This window comes from Osmerus eperlanus, chromosome 1, assembly GCF_963692335.1.
Source record: "Osmerus eperlanus chromosome 1, fOsmEpe2.1, whole genome shotgun sequence".
Classification (NCBI taxonomy): Eukaryota; Metazoa; Chordata; class Actinopteri; order Osmeriformes; family Osmeridae; genus Osmerus; species Osmerus eperlanus.
The window spans coordinates 6,543,664-6,559,303 of record NC_085018.1 but is presented as its reverse complement, the minus strand read 5'-3'; the positions used below and the strand labels follow the sequence as shown (position 1 = coordinate 6,559,303).

At 43.5% G+C, this 15,640-nt stretch overlaps 1 protein-coding gene and 1 long non-coding RNA gene across 2 annotated transcripts in view; both read right to left on the bottom strand.

Moving 5' to 3' along the window:
• Positions 1 to 15,640, bottom strand: part of LOC134017173 (protein phosphatase 1 regulatory subunit 15B) — a 598,478-nt gene that overhangs the window by 506,578 nt on the left and 76,260 nt on the right. The gene's annotated exons all lie outside the window — the stretch shown is intronic.
• LOC134022615 (uncharacterized) lies at positions 13,260 to 14,161 on the bottom strand. Its single transcript, XR_009930667.1, has 4 exons — positions 13,996 to 14,161; positions 13,699 to 13,889; positions 13,507 to 13,605; positions 13,260 to 13,315 (listed from the first exon to the last, which is right to left on the bottom strand). It is a non-coding gene; the product is annotated as an uncharacterized LOC134022615 (long non-coding RNA).

Below are 15,640 nucleotides of genomic sequence, written 5' to 3'. Positions count from 1 at the left end.
ACTCTGGCTCATTTGCTTTTTATTAACGCTGATTTGCAAGGAATGCAAGAACTAGGGATGGGCGAACAATGCCTTGTGAAGCTTTGGTGGTTTCTTCCGGATTGTGCCGGCCCAAAGAGCCGAACTATCGGCGCATTGAAAATGAACAACGTCATATAGCAGCCGTTTAACCCTTTGACGCGTACGAACACACCGGTGTGTTGAGTCCTGGCTGGTCCCTGGAGCGTACCAACACACCGGTGTGTTGGAACGCGTCCTTTAGAATGTCCAGTTTAGCTTATTACGTAACAATAAACTCTTCAGCATTAGCCTACGCGTATGTTATAAACATGAATCTCAATTTACTGTATATTTTGAGAAAGTTTACCTTTATTATCCATAAGAAAACGTTCAAATAATTTAGTTTAGCTAATGTTAGCTAACAGCTAACCAAAAATAACTCACGCTTTACTCACGCCACCTAGTAAACCATAATATTATCCGTTTTCCTTGACTTGGCTATCGCTTTCAACAGATTTTACTATTGTACAACCAACCAGAGATCGAAATAATAGATATACGTTCACAAATATGCATCTAAAACATCTGACATTCGTCTGTCTTTCGTCTCGTTTTGAGCTACTAGAGGCCATCTTTGATTTTTTTGTCTTCCGGCAACAAATATGACCCTTGATGATGTACCCCTTGACCCCGTACACCTCAGTATTTTCTCGTGAGAAGAGTAGGTCATCTCGTTGACCATTTGACACCCACAATGCAGAGTACTGATCAAAACAAAAAACATGGCAGCCTACATTATCGTCATTAGCCAAGTTAGCTTCTCGAAAAGCTACACTACGATAATATATCATATCAATTCACTGTGGATTCACCTGTGTGAATATTTAAAAATCGGAACAGTAATGACAGTACTAAGTTATTTTAATAAATATTTTAATAAGTTAAAAAGCCCACACCAACACGTTTCTTAATTTTTAACACGTATCCTTTTACTCATTTCAGGTAGCTAATTACATGTCCAGGAAAGGGTACAATCTCGTCATTGTCACGTTACATATCAATGAATATCATTAGCACACAGCTATAAAAAATATCACATCAAAATTATTTAAAACCTTGACACTGTGTAGGGGTAGGCAAAGCTTCCGTCAACATATAGGCAAAAAGGTACAGCATGTTTGAGTTGTGTGATGTACTGGCTATGTTTAGGACATGATCCTTTACACAGGATCCACTATGGACATCCAGGATCATGAAGGGCTTTGGATTTCTGGAGCTGTTGTCATGACAAGTCAACTGGTATTTATTGTCATCATATACTTACAGTACACAATGAAACAAAACAACGTTCTTCCAGGACCTAGACATAACCTAGACAACTACAACAACTGTGTGGAATTAGGTCAATAAAATTGGTCCAATAAGACAAGATGAAATTTGTGACAAATGCCTCAAAACACCAAGAAGTGGGGATACTGTGAATGTAAGCTAGTGCAAGGGAAACTGAATGTAAACATAACATACTAATACCATAATACATGGACATCAGTTATTGAGGTAGCAGCAATATGCAAAAATATTGAGTTTGATGATGTACAGGAGCGTGTGGGGTGCATGGGTTTGTCCACAATGCGTGTGGGTTTGGGGATGCAGCATTTGGTATAGATGTTTGTGAGGGAGGGCAGAGAGATCCTGACTATCTTCTCAGCTGTCCTCACTGTCCTCTGCAGGCCGTGATGCAGCTCCTTGGGATGCTCTCTACAGTCCCTCTATGCAATGTGGTGAGGGTGTGGGATGGGAGATGGGCTTTCAGCCTTTGCAAAAAAATAATCATGCTGCTGGTACATCAAGGAATTAGGTGTTTGACGGTCTCGTTGATGTTCAGCAAGGAATGGTCACTTTGTGCTGACCGTACTTGCTCAACACCTGAGAGAAGGCCATGTACTATACATGGACAATTTGTACAGCAGTGCTGTCATGTTCTGTTTCTTGGAACGGGACCTGTGCGGGCCAACATTCACCTGTAAAATTATAGGGAGATGTTCAAGATATAGAAAACGGTCAACAGCAGGCAATCAAGTGGTATGACAAGTGGTGCGTTTCATTACCCTATGAAACATTACAGTCATACATTGCCGTCTTGTCATTTCAATAGGTTGTTAGATTGAATAAGCATAAAATCTGGTTTATTCTACATGTCGTCCATCAACTAGCCCTAGCCCAGATTTTCCAAACAAATTACACTTGCCTCTCATTTTTGCTTGAACTGTGGCCTGACAATAAATGAGGAATACATTTTCTATCAACACGGAAATTAATGACAGTAGATGGTAGCAAGAGATCACAAAACATAGCCATCAATATAGAATGGATATCTGAATGATTGTGTTTGCTTTAATTTGACTAAACATGGCAAGTTAGTAATCGCTAGTTACCTGAATAATACCCTTTACTACGAGCTAGCTAGCAAAAACATCAGATAGTGGAAAACAACCACAGGTCATGCTTTCGTCTCAATATCATGCCACAGGTATGTGTATATTTTGTGGGTATAAATAATCTACTCACCAGAAAAGTTTCCCAGATAAATTGAAGCCAACCAAAAAGGTTTGAAGGTATCCAAGCAGCATGAGCTTGCTTGATCGCCTTTCGCCGAGGTGTCTGGGAGTCATGTTCCAGTCTCGCCTACAGTATAGCTCAATTTGGTTGACGATCAACAGTTGCTGCTAATTAAATAATTCCCAATAAGTCGCAAGAGGAACGAAAAATTGGTTCCCCCTTATATGGTTTTGGCTAAATAATAGGAAATTACTTGACAGGAAATGCATTACTTATTAATTCAAATGATTATGCTGAACATTTACCTATTTATTGACCCTTAAACCCAAATATGGACTGAAATATTCTCTAATAAATCTCTAAATATGAGAGTTGCCTCTGACGAAAATCATACAAAGCATTGTGTCTCTTGTCTATTACTTCTATACGCAGGTACCAATCTTGATGAAGGTAGAAAAATCTACAACTACAGGCACTCAAGAGCCAGGAGGGTGATCGAAAACACTTTTGGAATCATGTCTGCGCAATGGAGAGTCCTAGGTCGGCCCATCGAGTTCAATCCAAAGAAGGTGGTTGATGTGGTCAATGCCTGTGCGGCTCTCCACAACTAACTACCTATGTTACACAGACGCTGCGAACTCCTTGGCCACTAGGTATTATTATAAAGTCAGGTGTAATAGCAGCAACAGGAATCAAATAGGAATCAAAGATCTTCAAAGTCTTGCCTTGTTATACTTATATAATCCAACTCATCACCCTGTATAATGTGTGTTTGTGCATATTTAATCTGTCAGGTATATCCCACCAAACTTTACTGACACAGTGTCAGCAGCTCAGGAGATCCAGCCAGAGGAGTGGAGACGGGTGGTTACCGGGGACAATAACCTCATGGGTATTGGGCGTCTGTCAAACGCGAGGGCATCCCAAGCTGCTGTTGCCACCAGTGATGACCTCAAGATGTTTTTTCAATCAATACAGGGTCAGGTACCCTGGCAGCTTGACCACGTCAGAAGAGGTCTCCTCAATCCCCACCCACAACAATTACTGCAATAATAAATAATAATGTACATCTCATAAAAATCTTTGATATCTTTTTTTATTGTGAGACTACTCCTCTGTATTTTCCCCTGCTTGCTCGATCTCAAATAGTAGTTTGTGTATTGCAAACTTTGCTTCACTCTTCTTCTGTTGGGGCAGTTTTTGGAGCATGCTGGCCACCATGTTGCCAAAAACACTGTCCTCATTCTTTGCTCTGGCCTGTCTCTCCTCCCGGATCCTCCGTAGCTCCTCCAGCCTCTCCAGGATTGCCTCTTCCGTGCCTTTCCTCTTTTGGCGCTGAGATGGCTGTGAAGGAGCTGGCCGTGTAGAAGCTGGCCGTGTAGAAGCTGGCTGTGTAGAAACTGGCTCTGCTGTGCTGGTCCCAGAGAAGATTGCATCCAGGTCTTCCCTGTTAATAGTAGTTTCTTCATTCTCTGACTAGGAGGCAATGGAAAATATTGTAAAATGTCAAGCCTTAATTCATAAGCATTGCATATTGAATACCACATTGAGAGGAAATATATATATTTAAATGTAATTTCGCCATGATTCCAATCATTTCGAGCATTGTGCCTCATTTCAGATTGCTTAGATACTGTGTATTTAAAGGGTTAACAAACTAGTAGCTTCAATGTTGCTGCCCCTGCCATATGTAATGTTTGACTGCAGCATAATGACACAATCATACTACTCACCGTCACCTCCTCTCTCTCCGGAAAGTTTGTCATGGTGTTATTGGTGAGCCTTACAAAGTCGTGCATCCATGAGAGGCTTATATAAATGTCGGGGACACGCTTTCCTCCGGCATCGCCGCTTCTCCCTGCCATCCTCTTTTTTGCCTTGTTATACCTGTACACGTACATGCTACTATTATGAGTGACCTTTATTAAAATAACTTAACACTATCTATAATAGCTATTTTATTTGTATTCTGTTAAATTTTATCAGCAGAGTGGTGCTGCTGACGATGCGTATGAAGGAGGCTGACGACTTCTCTCATTATAGGACATTTATTTCAGAATAATGAAATGTGGCCATCTGCCAGTTGGGTTGATCGCGAACTAACTTTTTAAAGTAAAGACGTTACGCATAAAAATGTCCATGTACGGGAAGTCCATTAGATCACAATACAATACATGAACATTCATCACATTAATTATTGTGTGCTCTTGCGCCCTCTTGTGTCGCTAAGAGTAAATCATATTTACAGTCATGTAACCTGAGAACATAAAAAATAGGCTTACATTTTAACACCCCCACTTGTACTCAGGTTGGTAACACAAAAAACACCAAAACAAGTTAAACAAATGTGTACCTTTGGCTTACACATATTAGTCACCAAAAAGAGGACCTGCAAACTTTCCCAGTTTGAACTTGCTGACAGGCTTCGTCATCACATCAGCGACCATTTCATCAGTAGCACAATACATTAAATTCACCTTACCCTCATTCACAGTAGACCTAATAAAGTGATACCTAATGTCTATGTGTTTACAACGCTTTCTATTTACAGGATTTCTGGCAAGAGCAATCGTCCCCTGATTGTCTTCGTGTATTACCATTTGTGTGTATTGGTAACCATCCATATTCTCCAGTAATTGTTCTAGGTAAAGGCATTCCTGAACAGTAGAAGCAAGTGCCATATACTCTGCTTCGCATGTGGAAAGTGCAACAGTAGGTTGCTTCTTAGACTTCCATGAAACAAGTGCACTGTTTTCACTAAGACTAACACAGTATCCCGAGGTACTGCGGCGATCACTGATATCAGTCGCCCAGTCTGCATCACTGTAGGCTTTTATACCAAGATTCTCAGTGCTTCTCCTAAAGGTTAAACCTTTGCCTGCTGTACCTTTAAGGTATCGCAGGACATGCTTCACAGTAACCCATTGCTCCTCTGTAGGCTCGGCTAGGTACTGTGACAACCTGCTCACCACAAAACTCAGATCAGGCCTGCTGCAGGTCGTCAGGTATATCAGACTGCCCACGGCCTCTCTGTACATCCTGATATCTGTCATTTTAACGGCATCATTACTGTATTCCAGCTTTTGCTCACAAGGAGTATCTCTCACCCTGCATTCTGACATGTTGAAACGCTGTAGAATTTTGTTAATGTACTTCTCTTGTGACATCTTAATGCATCCATCAGAAAAATCAAAATCAATACCAAGAAAATGTTTGAGTTGCCCCAAATCTTTCATCTTGAATTGCTCTGCAAGCATCCCTTTCACCCTTTTCAGTTTTCCTTCATCGCTTGCAGCAATGATCAAGTCATCGACCCACACAATTATGATTAATTTCCCTTCTTTAGACTCTTGGGAATAAACACAGTTGTCAGCTTGGTTTTGTGTGAAACCATTTTCAGTTAAGCAATCATGTAAAACCCTGTTCCAGTTTCTTCCAGACTGTTTGAGACCATAAAGTGATTTTTCTAGCCTATAGACTACACCCTCTTTTTCTTCATAGCCCTCTGGTGGATTGATGTAGATTTCGTGGTCGATGGGGGCGTGTAAGAACGCGGTTTTCACGTCCATTTGGTGGACCAGTAAATTTTCCTGCACTGCCTTCTGTATCACAATTCTAACACTGGTTAGATCTGCTGTAGGTGAAAACGTTTCCCCATAGTCTACCCCCATTTTCTGGCTGTAGCCCTTGGCGACAAATCGAGCCTTGTACTGGTCATTCCCATCTACACCAGACTTGATTGCGTAAACCCACCTACCCCCCACTGGTTTCTTGCCCACGGGTAGTGTTGTCGGGGTAAAGGTTTTATTCTCATTTAGAGACTGGATTTCCTCATTCATTGCTTTTCTCCATTCTTTTGAATTGTCTGACTGCATTGCTTCACCATAAGTTTGCGGAATGCCATAAACTGCTCTGCAGCAGTAGTCTACTGTGACATGCATCCCGTCACTATCACTGTCTTCTCTCACGAAGTCGTCTAGGTAATTAGGTGCCCTCCTTTCTCTAGTTGGATACCGCCTACTCTCAGGATCGACGCTTGTAACAGTTTCATTATGCTCAGTAGACTCATTTGCTGCCCTTGGACTATCGCAATGTGGACTTTTACCGGGTTCATTTTGCTCTAGAGCCTTTTCTGCACTCCTGTTGACCCCCTGCGTCCCCCTAGTCCTGACTCTGTGCCCCACACTGTCATCATTTAGATCTGGCTCATCTGTCTGTGTTTGTTTTTCTGCAGCTGTTTTGCTCACAAATTTCACCAGCCTGTGTTTTTGCACTTTGTTTGTATCTGGGTGGTACACCAAATACGCTGGGCTATTTTTATCGTACCCCACAAAACGCCCCTGATCACACCTGGAGTCAAGCTTTCCCTTTTCCTGCTTATAGTTGTAGCAAACAGACCCGAATCGTTGCATTCTGGACACATTGGGCTTTTTGTTTGTCAACATCTCGTAAGGAGTCAGCCCTGTGCGCTTGTTCAAGCATCTGTTGCGTACCGTTGCTGCTGTTTGTACTGCGTAGTGCCAAAGGTGTTTTGGTAACTCACTTTCAATTAGCATGCACCTGCCCATCTCGAAAAGAGTACGCCACCCACGTTCTGCTGTTCCATTTTGGTGTGGTGAGTACGGAGCTGTCGTCTCATGCCTAATTTTGCTTTTCCTCAGCAGCGCCTGGAACTCACCACCTGTGAACTCAGTTCCATTATCAGATCGCACACACTTCACCTTCCCATAAGGAGATACATCTGCAAGGAATTTTTCAGTTGACTGCACTGCGTCACTCTTTTTCTTTAGAAAGTAAACAAATACTGCATTTGAGTAGTCATCGGTGAAAGACTGTGCATATTTGTACCCATCTAATGACTCAGTGGCTATTGGACCTGCAAGATCTGTGTGTATCATTTCTAAAGGAGCCTTTGCTCTGGCATCGGGGTTCCTATTTCTAGTTTGTGTAAACTTCCCTTGAATACACACCTCACACTCTTGCTCAGGCTTGCTCATTTTTCCCTTGATCTGCATACCATCAACAACATCATGTAACCTAAGCACATCATCATAATTACAGTGGCCTAGTATCTCATGCCATGCTTGGATGTCGTGGGTTGCATTACACTTATCATCAGTTGACTCAATCTCAGTGTGCAGGTAGTACAACCTGCCACACACATGAATGTCAAACCTGGTACCATATCTGGTTATCAAGACATCATTGTCTTCTTTGAAGACAACTGTGGACCCATTCGTGGTTGCTGCCTTCACCGAGAAAATGTTCTGCGGGTACGACGGCACATACAGAGCGTCCAACAGTTTTGCATTGCACCGCCGTCCACTGCTGTCGATGAGGGTAACCACTGCCGTGCCTCTCCGCTGAGCGACGCCGCTGCATCTGGTCCCATCAGCCAACTCGACGCTGTGAGTCTCCGGCCTGAAGGTGCTGTCGAAACTTGTGAACAAGGCGATGTCGTTGATGATATGGGATGTGGCCCCGGTGTCCACCATCAGGCCCCTTTCCTGGATGGTGCGCGCCGGCTTCCGCTGGTCACTGGCCCGTCCGTCCGCCATCTTGAACGCTAAGTCCTCCTTTACCTCAGCATTCTCCGACACTTTGCTCACGCCGTCCCTTCGGTCTCTGTTTTTGTCTTTTCGTCTGCATGTCGCGTCCCTGTGTGTTTCACTTTTGCAAACACTACACCACGTCTTCTGTCGACACGCTCTCGCTCGGTGCCCCTTGGTCCCGCACTTGAAGCACACCATCTCGCTGTCGTCTTTGCCCCGTCCATGTGCGCTGCTACTGGGAGGTCGCCGTCCGGTTCTCCCCTGGGTCTTCATCACGCTGTCATCGTTCGACCCGGTTGCTCTGATGTTCTCGGTTTCCTCGAAACTCCGCAATTTGGTCTTGAAGTCAGCAAATGTGATGTTTTCGTAGGTGTGCGCCACATGAATTGCGAATGGCTTGAAGCTCTCTGGCAATCCCTTCAGCACCATAGCCACCAGCAAACTGTCCCCCAGCGTTTCTCCCGCGCTTCTCAGGGCAGTTATGGCGGTCTCTGCTCTAATGATATAGTCCATTACACTTTCGCCGATGGACTTTTGAAGTGAGGTCAGCGTGTTGTACAAACTAATTATACGAGGCTTTCCCTTCCCTGCATAATAGTCTCTCAGAATATTTAATGCTTTTCTGCCATCATCTTGCGCATCTCTCATTACCAGAGACAGACTTTTGTCATCTAGCAGTAGGATCAACTCTGCATACGCGTCCGCATTTTTCTCAGGATCTGCTGCTTTTTCAGCTTCTTCTACTGGCTCATTCAACACAGTGTTTTTCAGCCCTAATAAACGAAAGTGTCCCAACAATTTAGTTTCCCAAACTTCATACTTTGCTTCGTCGCCGTCGAATACCAGTTGATGTAGCCTGCTGCTACTTGCCCTTCGTTGCTCTGCCATGCTAGCTTGCCCCTCTTCTCAGGTTAGCAGCCTTCCTCAGCACGCGATCCGTTGCAACTTTCTTGGCTTTCGTCGACTATCTTCTCCTTCAAACGTCTCCTGGGCCCATAACCTGTTAAATTTTATCAGCAGAGTGGTGCTGCTGACGATGCGTATGAAGGAGGCTGACGACTTCTCTCATTATAGGACATTTATTTCAGAATAATGAAATGTGGCCATCTGCCAGTTGGGTTGATCGCGAACTAACTTTTTAAAGTAAAGACGTTACGCATAAAAATGTCCATGTACGGGAAGTCCATTAGATCACAATACAATACATGAACATTCATCACATTAATTATTGTGTGCTCTTGCGCCCTCTTGTGTCGCTAAGAGTAAATCATATTTACAGTCATGTAACCTGAGAACATAAAAAATAGGCTTACATTTTAACATATTCTGACTGTTGTTAGCTTCATTAGCCACCACCAGGAGGAATTTAACGTTAGCTCTAGCTACCTGTCACGCAGTTTCTTCCACCGCCTGCACTCCACTTACTGTCAAGCCAATCGTTTCCGAAATCTCCCCCCATGAATTTAGTAGCACTTGATGATCTTTATAAAATGGCAGAGAGGCATTATAAGGGTGTGGATATTTTCTAACTTGCTCCGCCAATCTCTCCTCTATTCCTTCCATCATAAACAGTTGTTAGAAACAACTGTTGGAAAACAGCTGTTGAGCACTCGCTGAAAATTCAAAACAATGAAGTCAACGACGCGTGCAGTCTATGTAGCCAATCACACTTGCGCGACACTATGTGACGACATCAGCGCCATTAGAAATTTCTCCTGGTAGGCGACACCATAGATATATGGGCGACACCATAGATATATATAAAGGGTAGATGTCTCGTCCGCGTTGCCGGACAACGGAGTCGAACGTCCGCACATGGCGGCCATCTTGCTACAGTCAACTCGCTCACCCATAACATTGTGTTGATGCTGCATATTTACATTTACATTTATTCATTTAGCAGACGCTTTTATCCAAAGCGACTTCCAAGAGAGAGCTTTACAAAGTGCATAGGTCACTGATCATAACAACAAGATAGCCACAAAAACATTGCGAGTAGCCAAAACATGGAGCACACATTGTGAACAACCAAAGTAAGTGCCAAAGGGAAGAACCATAAGAGCATGTAGTTAAACAAGTTACAATTAAACAACATGAACCGCTATAAGTGCAAGTGTACCTGTGAAAAAAAACAAGCAACAATAATAAAAACAATATATCACAGCGAGTACAACATTTTTAAATCAGTTACCACTAACCACAAGAGCAACAAGTCTCTAAGCAAGAGTCATTGTGATCCTTGAGGAAACTAACATTGTGTCAAGCGAACCATTCCTAAGTACCGTTGTACTCCCGGAACAAGTGCGTCTTGAGCCTTTTCTTGAAGGTGGAGAGACAGTCCGTGTCTCTGATGGAGGTGGGGAAATGATTCCACCACTGGGGGGCCAGACAGGAGAAGAGCTTGTGTTGGGACCGGGCGGTCTTGAGCAGTGGGACCACCAGGCGGTTGTCTGAAGAAGACCGTAGGTGACGGGTGGGGGTGTAAGGCTGCAGGAGAGACTTGATGTAGACGGGTGCAGTCCCGTTCACTGCTCGGAAGGTCAGTACCAGGGTCTTGAATCTGATACGGGCTGTGATAGGTAGCCAGTGGAGAGAGATGAGGAGCGGGGTAACATGGGAGCGTCTGGGTAGATTGTAGACCAGGCGGGCCGCTGCGTTCTGAATCCTCTGAAGAGGGCGGGTTGCACATGCTGGGAGACCAGCGAGCAGCGAGTTGCAATAGTCCAACTTGGAGAGGACAAGTGCTTGGACTAGCAGCTGGGTGGAGTGCTCAGACAGGTATCTCCTGATCTTCTGGATGTTGTAGAGGGTGAATCTACACGACCGGGAGACCGCAGCAATGTGGGCCGTGAGGGAGAGCTCCTCGTCCATGGTAACCCCAAGGTTCCTGGCAGAGGATGAAGGGGTCACCGTCGCAGATCCCAGGGTGATTGAGAGATCGTGGGAGATGGAGGGTTTAGCCGGGATGATGAGAAGTTCATATACTTTTTGAATGACCATAGCTTGCTCAATTTTCAACCGATTTTGAAACGGTTTGGTTTGTTATCAACGTCAGAGATGTCGTTATGCCACTGCATAGGGCCTACTTCTATTTTATTTTTTATAATTATGTTATTTAAATAAAATAACATAATTATTCTTAAGTATGCAGTGGCATAACGACATCTCTGACGTTGATAACAAACCAAACCGTTATGGTCATATAAAAAGTACATGCAGCATCAACACAATGTTATGGGTGAGCGAGTTGACTGTAGCAAGATGGCAGCCATGTGCGGACGTTCTAGACTCCGCCGCAAGACATCTAGTCTTTATATATACAGGGCTGCCAACTTTTCCAAAAACCTTGGCGTGAGATTTGGCAGCAACCCCCCCCCCCCCCCCCCCTTAGGCGAGCTTTCGCGAGCTTCTCTCCCCCCCCAGGCGAGTTTACACGGATGTTTGCGTGTCAATGATGCTTCACTCCGTTAACCTGCGCCTCGTCCGTTACTGTTTACAACGTTAGCCGTTAGCTTGGCTACTTGTTTGGCGTTGCCTTTTCAGCGTGAGATATACAATGTGTGGCGTGAGAGCGTGAGAAATGGTTGAAATGCGTGTGTCACACGGCGAAACCGTGAGAGTTGGCAGCTCTGTATATATCTATGGCCGACACTTCCAAGGGACGGTTAAAAGTGTCGATCGTGATGCCATTTCTGTCGGCGACCTTTTCAAAAGTGTCTGCGACCTAAGTATAAATTGGGCTTAACCCGCTGAGGGTGAGAGAATAACAGAAATTTTCCTAGAATCCAGACCTCAAACCAGTTAACCAAGACGCAAAACTGTACGTCCAATCCAAAAAATACGGATATTTTCCGAGACCCAAGACTGCCGAAACCAGAGATATTCTTTATATGTCTGTGCGGTCATGAATACGACTCTACCGGCAGTTTCAAAAACGTGTTCCTTCTGCTTTCCTGGTGCGTGTCTGTTTGGTTGCCACGGTGATGGTGCAGCTGTCCCAGCTAGAAATTGTACGTTCCAAGAACGTTCCCAGAACGTTCCCGTTGGTGTAAAGGACGTCGCCTTATAACTTTCCCAGAACGTCCCATATTGGTCTCAATGTGGAGTTCTTTAAAGGGTATGAGGACGTGTATGAAAAGCCCCGAAATAACGTTATTTCGGGGCCTTTCAGGACGTTCTGGGAACGTTTAGGGAACCATTATAGGACCTTTCCTCTGTATCAATGCTAACCTTTGCAGAACCTTTTAGTGACATATCAAACCTTCAGGGGACCAACCTATAATGTGTTTTCGGTCCTTATCCCGTTACCTGAACTACTATTGGAACAATATTGCTTCATCTTTATAGAAAATGAACACGTATAGGCTACATCAACTTTGATAGAAATATAAGGAGACCACCATGGGCTATTAGCAGTACTGTAGCTACTTGATTCAACCTGGATTTTCGTGTGTGGGTATTAAAATGAAGAGATACAATTCAAGTTAATGATCTTTTATTATCAGACTGGATGTTGATGCCATCAAGCTCTTAAAAGAACTCCAACACAGAAAAGAGAGAACAACGGAACAGAGAAACATAAGTTTTGCCTACAGTTCCGCGTCTTCCATTGGTCTCCGCCGCCCTCCGACTGCCGAAATTAAAAGAAAATATTCCGAAAAAATTCCGACATCACTTTTAAACCAGAATGTGTTAGCCCCAGCTAACACAGTTACGTTGCCCTCACGTTGCCGCAACGTCATTCGATGACAAAACATACGCAACGTGGGAAGTGAAAGACGCCATGAGGTAACGGCAACGTCACCAAATCACGTTGCCAGTCCGTAACCGCGACGTCGTGGCAACGTTATTTTCCGACGTTGCCAGTCCGTAACCGCGACCTCCTAGCAACGTAATTTTGTGACGTTGCCAGTCCGTAACTGCAACGTTAATTAAGTAACCTATATTTCTCAATTCTACTGCTTATATTGGGGCGGTTCATATGCAGACCTCATTTGCCCAAAATGCTACTTGTTCTTGTATAATAGGCTACATGGTAGCCAACTTTAGGAGGACTATGTTTGTGTGATGTGTAGCCTAACTCAAGCTAATCATAAATAAGGCAGCAGTTCCATGTAACATTCAGTCATTTTATTTCAAACAAAGTACCAAACAGTGAATTAAAATCTTCTGCCAGTCCCCGCTACAGGTCCTGTCTGTTGGCCCTGACAATGAAGCACAAAATAAGTTAGTGTTCTATCAACATACGTTGCACGTGTGAAAGGGGCTATACAAGTCATAAAAAATCACATCTAAAATAATATACATCATCAAAAAAATATTATGGGATTCTAGTTTTTTGTCACATAGGCATGTGAAAGGTTGGATATGGAAGCTGCAATCATGATTCATTCACCTGGCTTGTTTTGAATGGGCTGCCGGGGCGTGAGTGTCTCCGCTATGAGGAGCTCCACAGCCTTCTCTCCCAGTCCCGTCTTCCACTTCATCACAGCGTCTGCAATTAGAAGTCATGAACTTATTGTCAGCACCAATTTGAACGTTGAACGCTGCGTATAAGCCATAGTTCATGACATCTCCAAACACCTACCACTCTCTTTCTGAACTCCAGCACCTTAAGGCGCTCCTCAAGGTCTTGGAGTTCAGCCTGTGTTTGGGCCACCTGTAGGTCCATCACTGGCACCTCTTCAGTGTGTCTGCCCTGTAGTCGCCTGAATAGGAGAGCCTCTCGCTGGTTCTCCTCCAATGTCTCCATCTTCCGGAGCATAACCTGTAATGTGTCTGTAATTAAGGACAAGTAACACAAGTTTACAAGAGTTTGCATGATTAGCATACACTGTGGTTCTTCTAGATTAGCTGTAACATTGATGTACATAACAAATGTTACCTTGAATGGTCTTTGCCCAAGATGGTACAGCTGAATGGGGTATACAAAGCATTAGTATGACAACATTTGTTGTTTTGACAAATATGTTTCCCCCCACGATCAGAACAACTTAGGTATGCCTTACAATGAGTTGGCAATGGTTTGAGTATTTTTTTGAGTGTCTTATATTTGCACTTGCCTGGCTGCCAGCTGTTTTCCTGGGCCCCCTATGGGTTCTCCTCCACCAGACCACAGTTGACACCTAGGGGTCTGGCATCTGGTGATGCAAAAGTTTTAAGTCATGCTTTTGCTTCAAAACATAGCCTTTAGGGTTGCCATGGCTCATACAATTATTGTCACTGTTATAAACGGTCATTCATTACTTTACCATAATTTCCAAGGGACACAGTGCTAGTGATGGTGCTAACCCTAACCCTAAACAAATCCGATTTATAAAACCGTGCGTACGCACACCTGTAAGCAATGTTCCCTTTATAAATTACAGACTACCCACAAGTGTGCGTACGTGAATCTGCATTTTACCCCGCCCTGAACACGCCAATTTTTAACCATAAATGTTCAATGCAAAGCACCTCATGAATGCTAATCCAGTATATTAATGACCCTGGCATGCGATTGTTCTTCACGGTGAATCATGGCGCGTGACAACTTCTCAGACACTGTTAACCTATTGGTAGAGGCCCGAAAACCACATTATTTGGTGGCCGTTGGATCACCAATAAAAAAACAGTGCGAGTGGCGTCAACTGTGCCAGTGATACCGCAAGTCGAGATACAATTTGAAAACAAAAGTGTTTTGTTATGAACAGTAGTCTATTGAAGTCTGGACTGATAACGAGGACGTAGAGTGTAGCGATTCCGCGGGAGCTTAACGACTGTATTTCCAGTTTTTTACATATGATGATATATGCACAGTATTAAAGAAATATATTTAGTTATACAATGTGTTCTGCAGTTATCTAAAGGTAGGATATGTGATGTTATCCTGTATTCCATGCAGTCAGGGATCTCCCCCTCCTACATCCCGTAGTGGACAATCTGATGGTGAGACATACAGCGCTGAATTTTTATTTAAAATTTGAGTTGGATTGTACAAGGTGTTTATGGAACAATTATCACCCAGTACAAACGCAAATAACACTGCTGGATTTAATCTTCATGATAATGATGAAATCGAGTGAAAAAAACGTGTGTGAGGAAAACAAAATCTATAAATATTACGAGTAATGTTCTTCCCACATTCACTTTCTGCAGTCTGACTACAGTATGGTCATCTGCGTCGCCAATTCCAACTGTTTCCAAAATGTGCGTAGGCCCGCAAATGTAAAACGTGTTTCGCAAATGTAAAACATGTTCCGCAAATGTAAATTGCTTTCCACAAATGTAAATCAAGATCCACACATGTGAAAAGTGATCCACAAATGTAAAACTGGTGCCTCAAATGTGAAACACTTTTCGCAAATGTAAAAAACACGTTCCACAAATGTAAAATCGTTTTCACACATGTAGTAAATCGCACTGGACACCCGTGATGTATCAATGTAGGTTCTATGTGCTGTACCCAGACTGTTAAAGAGGTGACACCGCTGACAGACACGTACCGCTGACACATTGATCCCTATGTTATTACATGCAAACTGTTTCTA